Genomic DNA, 17,157 nt, shown 5'->3' with positions numbered 1-17,157 from the left:
CATGGACAAAAGCTGGGTTGAATTTGAAAGAGGAGAATTGGGGAAGACTGAGGGCCAAGCTACACATGACGAATGACACTTGAACGGCAAGTGTATTTCTCCCTGTTCACTTGCCTTCCACTCAATCCACTTGCTGTTCAAGTGTCATTCGTCATTTGTAGCTTGGCCCTGAGTGAAAAAGCTGTCTGGATCCAACCCCACCTGTTGCCCATTTCACATGAATGGTGACTGGGCATATTGAGAACCGAGTAGTACACACTCTCCAGGTTCAATGAGTCTGAAAAGGATTAACATGACAAGCTATTAGCGGTGTGAACCCAAAAAAGATTTGGGTTTCCTGCAGCAGGAAAACAATTCGGAATTACCCGGATCCCGAAACGGCAAGCAAAGGGTTGCTTTCATTTGGCTTCCCACTCTGCCACCTTTTTTTTACCCAATGACAGGGAGGAGGAGGGGGTTGTAGCAAGTCACTACAATCCCCTGTTCCCCCTCCCATTGGGTAAAAACAGGAAGAAAGCTCAAAGCAGCACTTTTCTTGCCATTTGCAAATGGCACTTCTCTTTGGTATGCAGGAACCCCCTCCTCTCTCCACCTATATATCTGACCAGTTTCTTCTTACCCTCCATGCATCTGACGAAGAGAACTGTGATTCTCGAAAGCTTATGCTACAGTAAAGTTGGTTAGTCTTAAAGGTGCTACTGGACTCGTTTCTATTAAGAAAAGTGCTGCAGCTCTTGCCTGAAGCTTTCCAAAATGCTTCGAAGCTTTCCGAAAGCTTTGTTTTGGTATTTCTGAATCAGCTCAGCAACGCTGGGCCTGATTCAGAAATACCAAATCTACCCGAATCGGAAATACCAAATCTACCCGAATCAGAAACCCAAAGTGCACACCCCTGCAAGCTATTATTCATTTCTGTTCACTTCACAATTTTGCATCATACCGGATCATTTTCTCTCTATTCCCATTTCAAAGCCTAGCTCCAGCTGTCTGTTACTGGGCTATTCTGCCTCAGTTCTATGTCTACAATCCTGCTTAACTAGTTCTTAATGTACTCAGCTATTGTTTTTCTTAGCTCTAACAATATTGTTCAGAAAATCACTGCTTGTTCAGAGCTCATTTCTGTAAAAGCAAAGATACAATCCCGCCCCCATCAAGTACAGGGACCTGTTGAATATTTGCAGCATGTCTATTACCAATTCATTTTCTCCTGGACTATTAGCATAAGAATACCATAATTCCAAGTTGCTGAATCTCCCAAACTTACCACCATGAGTGTCGAGTGCAGCATCCTCTATATAGTACTGGATTGGAGGCTGTAACTACATGCTATGGTGTGTCCTTTGTTGTGGGCAACATGACATCGCACAGTTTCACATTTTGTTTTAACCTGGATTTTTTCTGTTGCTGCCCCATTTAAAGTGCCCCATCTAAAATGAAGAATTGTTTTAACATACATTGATAAACCATATTTGCAGTACTATATCCCTTTCAAACCACACCACCTTTTTTCTGGCACCGAGCATTTTTTTAAAAAATGATTCCAACTTTTGTAATTTACTAATATAGCAATACTGTATCCTTTTTTAAAAAAATGGAAAGGAACTCAATGGAAATGGAGGGGAAAATAACAAAAAAAGGCAGTGCTTTCAGAAGCACAACAGACATTTGAAACGGTACTCTAAAGTGAATCAGAAATGCACAGAAAACTTGAAGAATGGGAGAAAGGTTTTTCTTTTTTCCTTTTTCAAAAAAAAAAAAGCCCCAACACTGCATTGTAAATGGGACACAAATGGATTTTGGTGACAAGGTAAAAAAAAAATCTGTTAACAATCAACAGGTAAAATGACACAAAAACCCACCAGCAGCCAAAATGGTTTGCAATGGCAGCTGCATATTATCTTTCAGGCACTTGGAAAAAAAATCTAAATAACTTGGGTCTAAGGTCCGCTATATGTCATTCATAATGTTCGGTGGAGAATGAAGCTCCATCGGAAAAGGGTGTATACTTTTTGTGCCCCACCCTCTCAGGAAAGGTTTGGAGAACTACATAACAGCAGCCTCTCTCCACTTACAGAACAAGGGGAGGAGAACATCAGCCAGACTCTGGAGGCAATAGTGGTGTGGAACAGCTAAGGTTTAGAATAGACATGGGTCCGATCCAAAAAAAAAAATTCCGATTCAGCCGTTTGTGGATCTGGGCTGCTGCCAAACGCAGGCCACCGATTATAAATGATCAACTCTCATTTCCGGTCCGCAATCGGGTATCGGGGAGGCCAGTGCCCAGGGCAACCGTAGTCAGGCTCTTGCGCACGTGCGCGCGCTCCTGAGTCATCCCCACCCACACAGCAAGCCGGCTGTCCCGGTGCGCTGCGGAGCTGGTGGCAGCGCAAGTGGCTCGGAGGCTGTCCGTGCCATTCACCTGCCCCGCAAGACAAGGGGCGGCCGGCTCGCCCGCACGCCCCTTGTCCTGGGGAAAGGCGAACAGCGCAGGCGGCCTCCCAGCCTCCCATGCTGCCTTTTGCCTTTTGCCTTTCCCCAGGACAAGGGGCGGCCGGCTTGCCCATTCACCCCTTGTCCTGGGGAAAGGCAAAAGGCACAGGCGGCCTCCCAGCCTCCCTCGCTGCCTTTTGCCTTTCCTTTGTGCCCACCCCCTTCCCCCTCCCTCCCTTGGGTTGCTGCTCCGTGTTTGGAAGGAAGCCTGCTAATCAAGGAAAGCTGGGCTTTCATTCATGTTTCGAGGGCAACAGAAGGAAGGCAAACACAGCTCATTTCCCTGACTCCGTTGCCCTGGGAATAAATGACTAGTGCCAGAGTGTCTGCAATTTCGAACAGAAACTGATCCATCTGATCAAGTCCCAAACAAGCAAACTCCCGACCGCTGGATCGGTTGCCAAGGACAGAACCGATTAGCTGAGTCATGATGGAGAAAATGCCAAAATCGGGAAAAGCTGGAAGGGGGAAGAGATGCGAGCTCCACAGCTCCAAGGTCAATCGGTTGGTTCTCAGGCGCCTTGTTCCATCCACCCCCCCCCCACCTCCGTAGATAAGATAGCTGAGTGCAGTAGCAATAGCAAAGAAGCTGCAAGAGAACAGTAAAGCTACAAACTATCTACCCCCCTCCCTCATAGTAGAAGACATCACTGAGTATGGCAGTCAGAGTATGGCAGGCCTGTTTGACAACACTCTAGAAACTGACCTTAATGTCTATGGTAAAAACCATTGAGACATGGGGAAATTCCTAGAGCATCATTCTATGGAGCAATTTTCCATCCATTTTTTCTCCAACACCTCGGTTTCTCGAAGGCAGGACATTGCCCATGGATGAGCAAGTGGCAAGCTTAGAACGAGTAGTTAATTTAAGCCACTTCAAACAGAAATACAAGTTTGATTCCATGTTTATTGACTGGCCTCTTATGGTTCTTTTAGGAGTGATCACGGTTAATGGACTAATTAATCAGCCTGTGATGACAGTTAAATGAGTTTGCCTGTCATTAGCTACAACTTGGTACATCTAAGGGTGAAGTGAGGTTTACCTACGCCTACATTTCATCTCTGTCTGACATGAGGGAGCTCCCTTAGGGTTGGACCCAATGTTGATACCCAGTGCTGACTAGCATTAGGAAAGGGTGATGAAGGCTGGCCTTTCTTAACTCTTGCTCTCTTTTTGGTATGCAGGAACCAGTTTGAATGCAGTTTGAAACAAGTCACAGGGCTGATGGGGGCACAGTTTGGTGTAGTGGTTAAGAGTGGTGGGACTCTAATCTGGAGAGCCGGGTTTGATTCCAGCTGAGACAGTCACAGCTCTCTCAGAACTCTCTCAGCCCCCCACCCCACCTCACAGGGTATTTATTGTGGGTATGATAATAACATATTTTGTAAACTGATCTGATTAAGTTGCCCTGAAGGGTGGTATATAAATTGAACATTGTTGTTGTTATTACTGGTAGCAGAGAGACTCCATTAGATATGGCAGATACATTCTTGTTGCAAACCACCCGTTAATAAATCCCTAGTTTAACACATCTATTTGAGCTTTAGATCGTCATTTCAGGGATAAATGTTCCATTTTAAAAAAAAAATCCTCCAGCGGGGTTTCCTGGAGGATGGCAAAAATAGTGCCAAATTCTCAAAGTGCAGAGTTAGATGTACACTTGTGTGCCTTTTCAGTTAGCCTCAAACACCTTTAGAAAAGACTTCTCACCAGGGCTTTTTTTCTGGGGAAAGTGGTGGAGCAACTCAGGGCCAAGCTACACATGACGAATGACACTTGAACGGCAAGTGGATTGAGTGGAGGGCAAGTGAACAGGGAGAAATACACTTGCTGTTCAAGTGTCATTCGTCATGTGTAGCTTGGCCCTCAGTGGTGGAACTCAAGACTGCACAATGATGTCACTTTGGGTCAGCTGGAACAAGGGGGGAGTTTTTTAAAGTTTAAATTGCCCTAGAAGAAAATGGTCACATGGCCGGTGGCCCCGCCCCCTGATCTCCAGACAGAGGGGAGTTTAGATTGCCCTCCACGCCCAGCGGCACGGAGGGCAACCACTGAGCAGCGCGGAGGGCAACCTAAACTCCCCTCTGTTTGGAGATCAGGGGGCGGGGCCACCAGCCATGTGACCATTTTTAAGAGGTGCCGGAACTCTGTTCCACCGCGTTCCTGCTGGAAAAAAGCCCTGCTCCTCACAGAAATTATTCCTTTGTCCAATGGGTAGTTTGATTTTCCCAGTTGCAGGGCTACATGCGCAGCTCCCTGGATGATTGTGAGATTGAATCTTTCCCGCCTTTACTGGCTTTCAGAGGTCACAAAACACAGAAAGCTGCGGCTAGCATTTCCTAGTATCAAAATAATTGGCAAGTCATAATGAAGCTAAAAGAAAGGGTGAATTAATCGCAGCTGAGTCTCAATAAAGCACACCCTCCATAAAACTAAAAAGGAAAAAAAATATGCCTAATCAGTTTTTCATTTAAATTTGGTATGGAAAGGGAAAGGCAGACAACCTGCCTACGTTTTACTCTTAGTATCTTAGTATCTGTAGCACAGTACTTCGCACCTACGATTGAAGAGACTCCTTTGAAGAAAGAGACATTGATAGGAATTTTCTCATTTGGCCAGTTGCCTTTGAATGTTATTGTTTATCCGGGCATTTTCTATTGAAAGTTGTATGCGAATCTATTTTTATATATAGTATAACTTTGTATTGACTATTATTATTCTCACTAAGTCACTTTAAGTCACAGTAAATTAATATTTATATTCATAATATTCATATAGAAAGTATTTATTCTATCCCTTTCTTTTGTTATGTGCATGCTCCTTTAAGTCCCTTAGATGTGGTTTTCCAGTGTGGATTTCGGTTACTTTTTACTCTTGGGCAAATGTATGGTGCTCTCCCCTTGGCCCTTCTCTGATCTAAGAGAAGAAAGACCCCAGAAACTTGTTAACCGATGTGGAGAGCAAAACAGCTCTGATAGGTTTAAGTGTCAATCTGAGCAACAGACAAAATAACTTCCCAGTGCTTTGACCTTTAGAACATATGCAAACACTTCGGCATGTTTTAACATTCAGGTTATCTGAAGACACAGACCTACTAAGAAAAAGAAAAATCAGACTCAGATTTTCAGCACTTGCTAGCTATAGCTGCTTGATCTTTACGACAAATAACATGGAGTCGACTATCTAATTGGCTATATTATTTCCTTGTAATCAAAAAGCTGAAGCTCAAGGAGATAAAGATTGGGGTTACAATGAAACACCCTATAAGCATGTATAGATTGTCAATTTCAATACTATATTACACACAGTACGTATCTGTTACAATTCATTACATGCAAATAATCACATAGTCCAGTTCCCAATTGTATTTGCTGGGCATAAGTCATTAAGTTATTTTATATATGCCCTTTCTGTTTTTATGTTGCCTTTCTTGAGCACACAGAATTGCTCAGCGTGAAGCCTACGCAAGCCGCTTGTCTTCCTCCGATGCGGTGAAGCGAAAGCGGTACTTCAAAGATGTTGGCGGTGTTGGCTATAGTATTGAAATTGACAATCTATGCATGATTATAGGGTGTTTCATTGTAACCCCAATCTTTATCTCCTTGAGCTTCGGCTTTTTGATTACTGGTTTCACTAGGAGGTTTCCCTCTTGAGTTTGGTCTATATTATTTCCTTGCCAACCTTCCCTCCTCCTTACAAAAGCAAATCAGATTGCAGTGTTGTAATTACCCTGAGGTTAAGAAGAGAGCAGGTGGTTTGTAGAAGCAGATGGTTGGAGGGGTGGATATTGTTGGTGTGGGATTCTCCTCCCTTCCCTTTGGCTAGAACTAGGTATCTGGCCCTGATAGGATTGCCAGCTCCATGTTGGGAAATTCCTGGAGATTTGGAGGGTGGAGCCTGGGGAAGTCAGGGATTGGCGAGGGGAGGGACCTCAGCAAGATATAATGCCATAGAGTCCACCCTTCAGAGTAGCCATTTTCTCCAGAGGAACTGATCTCTGTGGCATTGTTCTGGAAGATCTCCAGCTACCACCTGGAGGCGAACAACCATAGACAACTGGAGGACTCCTCTAATCCTGTTTTTCAGCTATCCTTCTTTTCTGACCCCCACCCTTCCAGTTTTTTTAAAAAATAATGGCCTTTTTCACACATTGTTAACGTCATGCAACATCGCACAACACTCATGGAACAGTGGTGTCTTCATGGCGCCCGTCACCCTATCATGATTCCATTTTCATGGTGTGATGTCAGAAATCACGCCATAAAGACGCTAGCATTCTGTGAGTGTTGCATGATGTTGCATGATGTTAACGACACGTGAAAGCAGCCAAAGCTGAAAGTAAAGTGATTTTATATAGGGGGCTATGGTGACCCCCCCCCCCGCACACACATGCACTGTTTATAATTGTTCATCTTATCAGCTACTGAGACATGCAAATAAATTGGTATAACATAAATTCTTTGCAAGGAATTGGTCAACTTTCCCTCTTCTGACCTTTTGTCGCAGATGCTTCAATATTAAATGCAAATTAGATTCATTTTCTATTGGCTACTTTGAACTCAAGCTCACTCAGACTCAAGGCGGATTACACAGTGTGAGATTAGTACAGTCAATATTAAGGACATTGTCATAAACAATGCCATAGGGAAAATAAACACAAGTTTACAAACACAAAGCATTAGCAAGGATCCAATGCAGAGTTGAACGAATGCTGAAACAGAACATAAGCATTGACTGACATTAGACAACATGAAGTACAGGTAGTACATATTTAAAACAACAGATTGGTAAGCGGCAGTACTGCAGCCCAACCTCTGCTCATGGCCTGAGTTCGATCTTGGCGGAAGCTGGGTTCAGGTAGCTGGCTCAAGGTTGACTTAGGGCCAAGCTACAAGTGACGAATGACACTTGAACAGCAAGTAGATTGAGTGGAGCACAAGTGAACAGGGAGAAATACACTTGCCGTTCAAGTGTCATTCGTCACTTGTAGCTTTGCCCTCAGGGCCAAGCTACAAGTGATGAATAACACTTGAACGGCAAGTGGATTGAGTGGAGGGCAAGTGAACAGGGAGAAATACACTTGCCATTCAAGTGTCATTCATCACTTGTAGCTTGGCCCTCAGCCTTCCATCCTTCCGAGGTCGGTAAAATGAGTACCCAGTTTCCTGGGGGTAAAGTGTAGATGACTGGGGAAGGCAATGACAAACCACCTCGTAAAAAGTCTGCCAAGAAAACGTCGTGCTGTGATGTCCCCCCATGGGTCAGTAATGACTCGGTGCTTGCACAGGGGACTACCTTTACCTCTAATATGTAAGGCAATATAGTGGTGAACTCTATGGTTCCTAACTCTTTAGCAAAGCATCTGAGACCTCCTCCCTACAATACCACCCTCCTATCTGAGTAAAAAGCCTTTTTGAATAATTCAGTGTTACATCATTTGCAGAAAGCCAGGAGCATGGGGGCTCTCCTGATCTCCTCAGGCAGGCTGTTCCACAGGGCAGAGGCCACCACAGAGAAAGCCCATGTAGAGGCAGCTATTGATTTTGCCCATGGGCAGGGCAGCACCTGCAGGACACCCTGTTCAGATGACTGAAGCTGCTATGGAGGAACACAGGGAGAGAGGGGGTCCCGTACATAAGCCAGGTCAAAGCCATGAAGAGCTTTGCTCCTGCCTAAAATGTGTGTAGAGGATTTTAAAAAGCCCTTTGCTTCTCCAAATGCATCTTCATTCATTTCCAGTTCTCGGAAGTGTCCATTGTAAAGATTTTTTTTTTAAGTTCATCCTTTGGAAATGGCTAGAAGTTTGCAAAAAGATAAGGAGAGAGAGAAAATAAAGTCTCAGCATCCTCCTTTATTCCTTAGGAAGAGATACCTTGCCATCATTCATGCCTACTGACTCGGCTAACACTCACAAGACATACTTATAAGAGTTGAATGCAGAATGGAGATGGAGATAGTAATAGAAGATGCAGAACAGAAATGGAAATAGCAATACTAGACTTCCAGTCTGAGTGTGTAATCCTTCATGAAGCCATACAAAAAACCAGAGCTGAGATAACAAGGACTTCTGTCACATATGATGGAACAATTTTATCTTTGAATGATGCTTGTTTTAAGCAATTGTTATTCACTGGGAAAGCAAGACATAGAAACAACGACACAAATGTTTTATTTCAGAACTCTATGTCCAGAGATCCCTGCAATTTTTTTTGTCTAAATAAACATGTTTGACTTCCATCAGAATGTCTTCAGGGAAAAGTCTTCAAAAAACTGTTTCTTGTTCGATTCAGAACTGCAAATTTCAGGATCTGTGGGGTTTCTCTCGCCTCTCCTCTTAAAATGCTGTTAGTTAGCTTCTCTGAATTTCTGAGCTATTTCTCCTGAGGAAGAACCTCAACATTCTCTTTGACTTCTGATCAATTTGATTTGTCGATGGTTAATTCTACCTATATCCATTTCTTGGTCAAATGTTATGCCCCTAGAAATTAATAGCAAAATCCTTTTACTTCACTGGCAGGGAAAAAAAAAACCTTTTTATTTCAAAGGCTACCATTAAAAGTACTCTTTAATTAACTTTAATTACTATTGGCAAAGCCTTGTTAAGATGAAAAACTAGCCCACTTCATCTAAAATCATTAGATCCATGTCTTGGCAGTATATCACTCCAAAGCAAACAAAAAGCACTTCTGTCTTAACTGATTCCTTAATGCTTTGTGGTCATTGCTTACAGCTTTCACCTTCACAACCATGAACGAGTGTTAGCCTTTTACCTTCCACAAGATTATATCAAAGAGCATGGCTGTACTATTTTTACTGTCAATTTTCTGGCAGTTTCAATGATGATTAGCCCAATTTAATTTTACCATAGATAGGAGATAAACAAAGGTGTCTTATTTGTTCATAAGACTAATGAAAGCAGCAACTATGTAGCAGTTGGCAATTTTTAGAGCATTTCACATATGTTCAGGGACACTCTTAGAGCAAAGCTACAAGTGATGCCTGACACAGGTTGGACACTTGTCAGCTTCCCTCAAGTTTTGATGGGAAATGTAGGCATCCTGGTCTTGCAGCTGTAAGGGAGAGCCAAGCCATAAAACCAGGATGCCTACATTTCCCTTCAAAACTTGAGGGAAGCTGACAAGTGTCCAACCTGTGTCAGGCGTCACTTGTAGCTTGGCTCTTAGAGTGTTGGCTTGCAACAACATTGTAACGATTTGTGTGTGTGTGTGTGTCTTTAAATACTTGGTGTGGTACAGATGAAGAGTGGGGGTGAAAGAGAGGGATGAGTGAGTGAGATGGTTGATGACTGAGGGCCAAGCTACAAGTGACAAATGACACTTGAATTGCAAGTGGATCGAGTGGAGCACAAGTGGAGGGCAAGTGAACAGGGAGAAATACACTTGCCGTTCAAGTGTCATTTGTCACTTGTAGTTTGGCCCTCAGTCGTCCCATAAAAGTTCACTAGGGCTGCCAATCTCCCTGTGGGCCTGGCTTTCTTGTGTGACTGGAAGGCTTCTGCACCTCCCTCTCTCTGATTGGTCAGCTGTGGAACTCTGTCTTTTGAGGTCAAAATCAGGTAATGAAAACTGCAGACAGTTGAAGAAAGATGGTACAAGACTCCCGAATAGGGATAACACTCTTCACTTTCTTCAAACACCTTTGTGAAGCTCAGGTTCTATGCTATTATTCTACAAAAGCAACTCACCACCCCCCCCCCCCAAACCATTTCTCCCTGTTCACTTGCACTTCACTTGAGCTCCACTTGATCATGTAGTGATCAAGTGAACGGGGAGGAATACACGTGAGTCTGTTCACTTGCCATTCAAGTGTCATTCATCACTTGTAGCTTGGCCCTCAGTGTGTGGGCAGAGTGAATGCAGCTTTCAGTTACTGAGCAGAGAGAGAACATTCAGTTGGGACAAAACAGGCAGCCTGTGTGGAAGCCTGAACTGAACATTCATCCTGCTTTCTGGTTTTGACAGGCAAACTGTGTGTGCGCCTGAAAGTCTATGTGTATTTGAGTGAGAGATTAATTTATCTAAAGCAGGCAAACTGTGTGAGCACCTGAGAAAGTTTATAAAGATCTGTGTGACTGTGCCTCTGTAAAGAAACTTTAAGAACTGACAATTATCTTTGAAACCACCAAGCTTAAATACTAGTGTGAAACCAATACGTTTCTTGTAAAAATAAAAGTTTATTTTATTTTTGTTTTATTTATCCCACAGTATATGTTATTCCAATTTCCCATTCCTATCCTCAGGGCCACATAGTCCCATGAAGGAGCCTGATGTTTGGGCACGTTATTAAAGGGGAAATTTAAATTAACTATTTTGGAATATAATTCCTAGTGGCAGCAATCTACCCAGAGGGTGTAAGAAGAGGGTTAAAGGAAAAATCTAACTGAAAAAGAAAGGGGGTTGTAATAAATATACTCTGAGGTAGAGCCAAGCCCTAAGCCCCAAGACTTCTAGCAGCCACTAGTCTCCCCTCCTGCATTCCTCCTGTGTCACCCACCCATATGCCCCTCACTCATAATCACCCTCCAGTGTCACCTATGCTCCCGGCTAAACATGCTGTCTGAACCACGCAAATCCATGGCCTACTCTTCCTCAGGCCAATTCAGAAGAAGTAGACAAAGTCCAATGAGGATAGAAAACTAAGGGCCAAGCTACAAGTGATGAATGACACTTGAACGGCAAGTGGATTGAGTGGAGGGCAAGTGAACAGGGAGAAATACACTTGCCGTTCAAGTGTCATTCGTCATGTGTAGCTTGGCCCACGAAGAAAAGCAGCTGAAGAAGCTTGAGCTGTGGATGAGTGCGCTCTAATCACCAGTGGACATGGTGTTCCAAATTTCTGATAGGAGAACTTGATAGCTGAGACAATCCACCTTGACAGAGTTTGTGATGAGGCAGGTTTACCCATTTGAGGACCAGAATAACAAACGAACAAACGAAAGGGGTAGCAAATGGGGTTGACTCAGGGCCAAGCTACACATGACGAATGACACTTGAATTGCAAGTGGATTGAGTGGAGGGCAAGTGAACAGGGAGAAATACACTTGCCGTTCAAGTGTCATTCGTCACTTGTAGCTTGGCCCTTTGTTACTTTATTCGAACAGGGGGAAGACAGTGGATATAAGAGGAAATAAAAGCCCTGTAGTACCAATCGCTCTTCAGAGGTCTGAGGGCCATTACATCAACTTTTATCACCTTGGGTTCATTAGTGAGACATTATATATTCAGTAAGTTATTGGTCAAGTTAGTTACTTGTGCATATGACCTAGCGTCATTCCATTGGTCTGGCATAATTGGAGGTTGACCCCTTATTCAGTTAACACTTGCAAAAGTTGTTTATCATTTCAGAGAACAAACATTCTTACTTTGGCACCTCTGATATCAATTCAAGTATCCTTTAGGCGGATGTGTACTATACTCAAGGCTGGCCAGTATCTGTTCCCATCCTTAGTATAACTAGCAGAACAACTACCCATTGAAAATTTGTCCCATTACATGATATAGGTGCTGGGAAGAGAACATCTCCCCAACATTGCTGAGACAACAGTTTTGATACAAGTGCCCAATCTATGGCAGGACACTGGCCATTTATCTCTTGCAATGTTGCCAATGAGGGAATTGAGAGTCTACAGGCCTGGATCTTGGAGACCCATGAACATCTAATCTCTATGTGGAGCAAAATAGAGGGCAAATTGCTTTGTTTTCACAGATTCTAGAAATGCAGTTTCATTTCTACAGTCAGCACTTTTATTTATTTATTTATATTATTTGACTTATATCCCGCCCTCCCCACGAATGGGCTCAGGGCAGCTCACGTCATCATTACAACGCAATAAATTAATAGTCAACTTTAAAAACAGATTTAAAAACTTATATTAAAATACTCCGGTGCCATCTTACATAGGCTACTTTGGATACTAATAAAAGACCTGCGTGAGTCATAGCTGTGGGTAAAATGAATAGCCGAGGGCAGTCATAGAAGAGGTAGTACTCTTAGATAGGATAAGAGGGGACACTGGCTGGTCCTCAACCAAAGGCCTGGTGGAACGATTCGGTTTCGTTTTCTCGGCCATGTCAGACGATCCTCTCCGCAGGTCCGGGAGGAAGTGCCCGAGCACCCTGACCGGGCGGCTGATCTGCGAGGATTAGCCCCCAGACTCCCAGTGAGGGAGGCAGGGTCCGGGGCGCTGCGGGAAGAGCCCCCTGAAAATCAATGCGGGGGGTAAACTGCCCATTTGTCCCTATGGAGGCCAGCAGACGTGTGCGGCGCCTCGAGTGCTGCCGGGCCATGGAAAATGGCAAAGAGCAGAACTAGGTGGAAGCCTGCAAGTAAGCGAATCCCTTCTGTTATTACAAGCGCACGCGAAGGAGTGGTGGGATCTGAAGCTAAGAAGGCTTGTTCTTCCCCCTCGCTGAGTTTCAGAATTTGGCTGGCGGTCCCCCCCCCCCTAAAATGGCAGCGAAAAAACAGAGTCCTGCTTTAGGCAAGTCAGTTTCGGCTGCCCTGCAGGGGAAAGGAGAGTCACTCGAGGAATTGGAGAAGAGGTCGGTTATCGAAGCCATAAGACCCTTTGTTGACAAGCTGAATGAAACAGATCAAAGGGTGGGCTTAATTGAGAGCGAAGTGAAAACCATTAAGGAAGTAGCGGGGGGGCAGAGAAGTCTGCTCGGGAAAGTGCGTCACTCGTGAGGGCTATGAATAAAGCTGGTGGAGAACCAGCTGATCGGGCTACAAGTGGAACGAACACAGACAATTTTGCACCTCCAGAACATGAAAGAGGAGGAAAATGAGGATTTATGGGGTCTGGTCTCGGAACTATTGGTGACACCCGCGATAGCAACTAAAGAAGAGGTTAAAAGCGCCATTTTGGAAGTCCGTCGGGCTTCTTCAAAATATGCAATGAAGCGTCAGCTGCCTCGTGAGATCATCATCGATTTTTCATCTAAAAGGATCCGAGACACTATCCTATACAACTCATATAATGCGGATCTGGACTTTTTGGGCAATAAAGTCAAGATACTGAAAGACGTCCCATTTTTAGTTCAGAAAAGAAGATATAAGTATAAAAAGTTCGCAGCTCTTCTGAGGGAACGTGGAATAAAGTACAAATGGCTATTTCCGGAAGGTATCTGGTTCAGTTACAAAGATCAAGCTTGCAACATTATATCAGAAGATCAACTAAGGGATTTTGAGGACAAAAATCCGGAATTCCAGCAAAACACCAAGCAAGAAGAAAAGGCGAAGTCTGAGGAGGGGGGAGGAAACGAGCACTGCGGCTGCAGTTGCTCAGAGAGAATTACGTCCGGGGCCCAGGAGGGGGAGGAAGACTTAATTTGAATTGTAATTTGTATTTCGCAAGGCCAACCACTCCATCAATATCATACAAAGCTTTGATTTTTTTTAATAATGGCAGTATGAAGGGAAAGCATTTTGTGTAGTGTAGTGTTGTTATATGTTGTTGGTTTTTTTTTCTTTATTTCCCCTGTCCCCCTTCCTTACCTCTGTATAAAAAAAAAAAGGCCTGGTGGAACATCTCCATTTTACAGGGCCTGCGGAACTGTAATAGGTCCCACAGGGCCCGGATCTCCAGCGGGAAAGTGTTCCACCAGGCTGGGGCCAGGGCAGATTCAGCCCTTGCTAACTTGCAAGGACAAGAGAAAAGTGGGTAAGGGGCTTCTCTTAGTGTGACTGTGTAAAGACCCAGGCTTCTTTACAGAAAGACAAAAAGCATAAAACATGATTACATTTACATTTATATGGCCATCTTCTATCTAACACATGTTTGTGCTATATCTAGTGTTGCATAAATATCACGCAGGGACTCTGAGGGCTTCTGCTTACTACTCAGAATTCAGGGGCTCAGGGCTGTGTCCCATATGTCTAACACCACCAGGGAAGGGTGTGCAGGTGGTACGCAATGGCAGCAACACATCTGGTGGCCAAAGAGTAATGGCACACCTTCTATTAGCAGAAATATACCCCAGGATCCAGTCCAGTATTCCAGTCCGTTTATTGCAGGTAAAAGTCTGATCCATAGTCATTTTCATAAAACCACCTGAATTAAGTTCAAACTCAGCTCAGCTCCTATATGTTACCAAAATAGAAAAGAGTCCAGTAGCACCTTTAAGACTAAGCTTTTGAGAATCACAGTTCTTTTCATCAGATGCATATTTTACCACTATGCCATATCAACTCTCACTGTTAGTGTACACAATCCATGGACTTAGTTATTTCAAATGGATTGATGGTTGGGGCACACAAAGAAGTAAATTTCAGTTTTTTCCAGTGTATTCAGATTAATGTGAATCTGGTTGTAACCTGAAGAAGTCAACTGATCACTGTGTGCCCAACTAAGCTTAATTTTTAATTCACCCAGGTTTTTCAGCCCACCTTCGGTTTCTTGTGAATTGATCCCCAATCACATATACACATGTAAGGAAAACAGAATTAATTATATAGATTTACAATAGTGTTCTTAGATTTTAAAAAAAAGTCCAAGTAAGATAATACAGGACAATAATTAACATTGACCGGGGCAACTTTATTTCATGTGCACTGTGTTCCATTCTGTGGAAATGGAGGTGGTGTTTCATCTTTCTTGGACTTAAAAAAACCCAACAACCCTAAATAAAGAATCTCTTGCCTCATGTGCAATGATTCATGATGCTCTAGATCAGGTGTCTTCAAACTTCTTGAGACTGAAAGTTTGAGATATGATAGTAGGCATCTACAAAAAAAAAAAAAACTATTGCCACGGTAGAGTAGAACCAATCACAAAATGGCTGTCACACAGATACTAAGCACAAAATGGGCTCTTCCAAGTCAAGTAACTTCCTAGGATGTAGACATTAGCTTCTGAATGTGTGCTCTTTGCAGATGCAAAGAACCCTTCTGGGCTCCTCCTGCTTCAAGAAGATGGGGGGAAATGTGGTAGGTTCTTTGCTTTGAGGAAGAGGCAATGTTTGGCTTCAGCAGGATTTGAGTCCAATGGCACCTTAGAGACCAACAAGATTTTCAGGCTGTAGAACTCCCTTCTTCAGCCACAAGTAGGAGTGAAGCCCTGATTCTTTATATCCCAGCCAAAGGAGAGTGGGGTGCTACAAGAGAGGACATTAAGAGGTTTGGTTTCAGTTTCCAAAGAAAAGCAAAGGTGTGCTTCTTACAGAGGGAGAGGTTGTCAAACCCAGAGACATAAAAAAGTGCATGTCTGTGGCCAAGCTGAGGGTACACAGGTGAGGGGTGCCTGTTGAGTTGCCAGCTGGGAGCATCTGAGGGGTGGGAATGGCCTACCAGGCTTATGAAATGGCCTGCTGGAGTGGATGCAGCTGATGCCTTCACTTGCTGCTAGGGTTTCCAGGTGCCCGCCAGTGGCACACAAACTCCGGAGGGTTTGCCTCTTTGTCCACCAATCTGCCAGTGATTGATGTGAGTGGCAAGCCCCCCAGAGGTCCCCTGAAACCAGCAGGGACCTTAGGAACATGTGCAGCATGCACTCCCGGGGGTGTGTGCGATCAGGGCTTTTTTTCAGGGGGAACGTGGGGGAACGGAGTTCTGGCACCTCTTGAAAATGGTCACATGGCCGGTCGCCCCGTCCCCTGATCTCCAGACAGAGGGGAGTTTAGATTGCCTTCCATGCCAGAGCAGCGCAGAGGGCAATCTAAACTCCTCTCTGTCTGGAGATCAGGGGGTGGGGCCACCTGCCATGTGACCATTTTCGCCAAGGGTGATTTAAACTTTAAAAAACTCCTCCCTTGTTCCAGCTGACCCAAAGTGATGTCATTGTGCGATCCTGAGTTCCACCACTGAGGGCCAAGCTACACATGACGAAAGACACTTGCCTGGCAAGTGGATTGAGTGGAGGGCAAGTGAACAGGGAGAAATACACTTGCTGTTCAAGTGTCATTCGTCATGTGTAGCTTGGCCACCTCTTTTCCCAGAAAAAAAGCCCTGAGTGTGATGATGTCATTTCTGGGAGTGATGCCATCATACCGGCTGTGCAAGTGCTCCTGGCCTTTGTTTGATGCCAATTTTGGCGTCAAATGTGCTGAATTGGCCCTGCGCATATCATGGGAGCATTCACACAGTTGGCTCAATGATATCACTACCAGACGTGACGTCATTGCACATGCACTCGCAAAGAGGAACACGCAAGTGGCACAAGGTAAGTGCCGGGTCCCCCACTCCCACCGAGAGAGGAGACGGACCTGGCGACCCTACTCACTGTAGAATCAGGAAAGTGGGCAAGGCTGTTCCAAAGAGCGCTGAGTGAAGCACAAATTGGTTGGGGGTTGTGTTTTCACTATGTGTATTGGCTTTTAACTAGGTGGACATTTCTGGTTGTGTCCTTGCAGCTTCACTGTTCTATTAGCCAAAAGAAATTTACAACAAGAAGGTGGGCTATAAATAAATAGATAAAATTATTAATTGGAAAACAGTTGTACGGACGGACGGCGCCAGTTCACTAGCTTCTGCAATGGAAATGTGCTCTTCGCAGTCAACCTTACTGAAATTCTCATCGTTAAATATTTTATTCTCTCATGGGAAAATGAGGGATACTTATTATTTAGCCATGAACCCAGGAATCAATGGTAAAGTGTATCCTGGATATCAAAAACATTGTCGGATTCGAATGTGCATCAGGGATTGCC

The sequence above is a fragment of the Eublepharis macularius genome, chromosome 3 (genome assembly GCF_028583425.1).
Source record: "Eublepharis macularius isolate TG4126 chromosome 3, MPM_Emac_v1.0, whole genome shotgun sequence".
In the NCBI taxonomy this organism is placed as follows: domain Eukaryota; kingdom Metazoa; phylum Chordata; class Lepidosauria; order Squamata; family Eublepharidae; genus Eublepharis; species Eublepharis macularius.
This window is presented reverse-complemented; position numbering follows the sequence as displayed.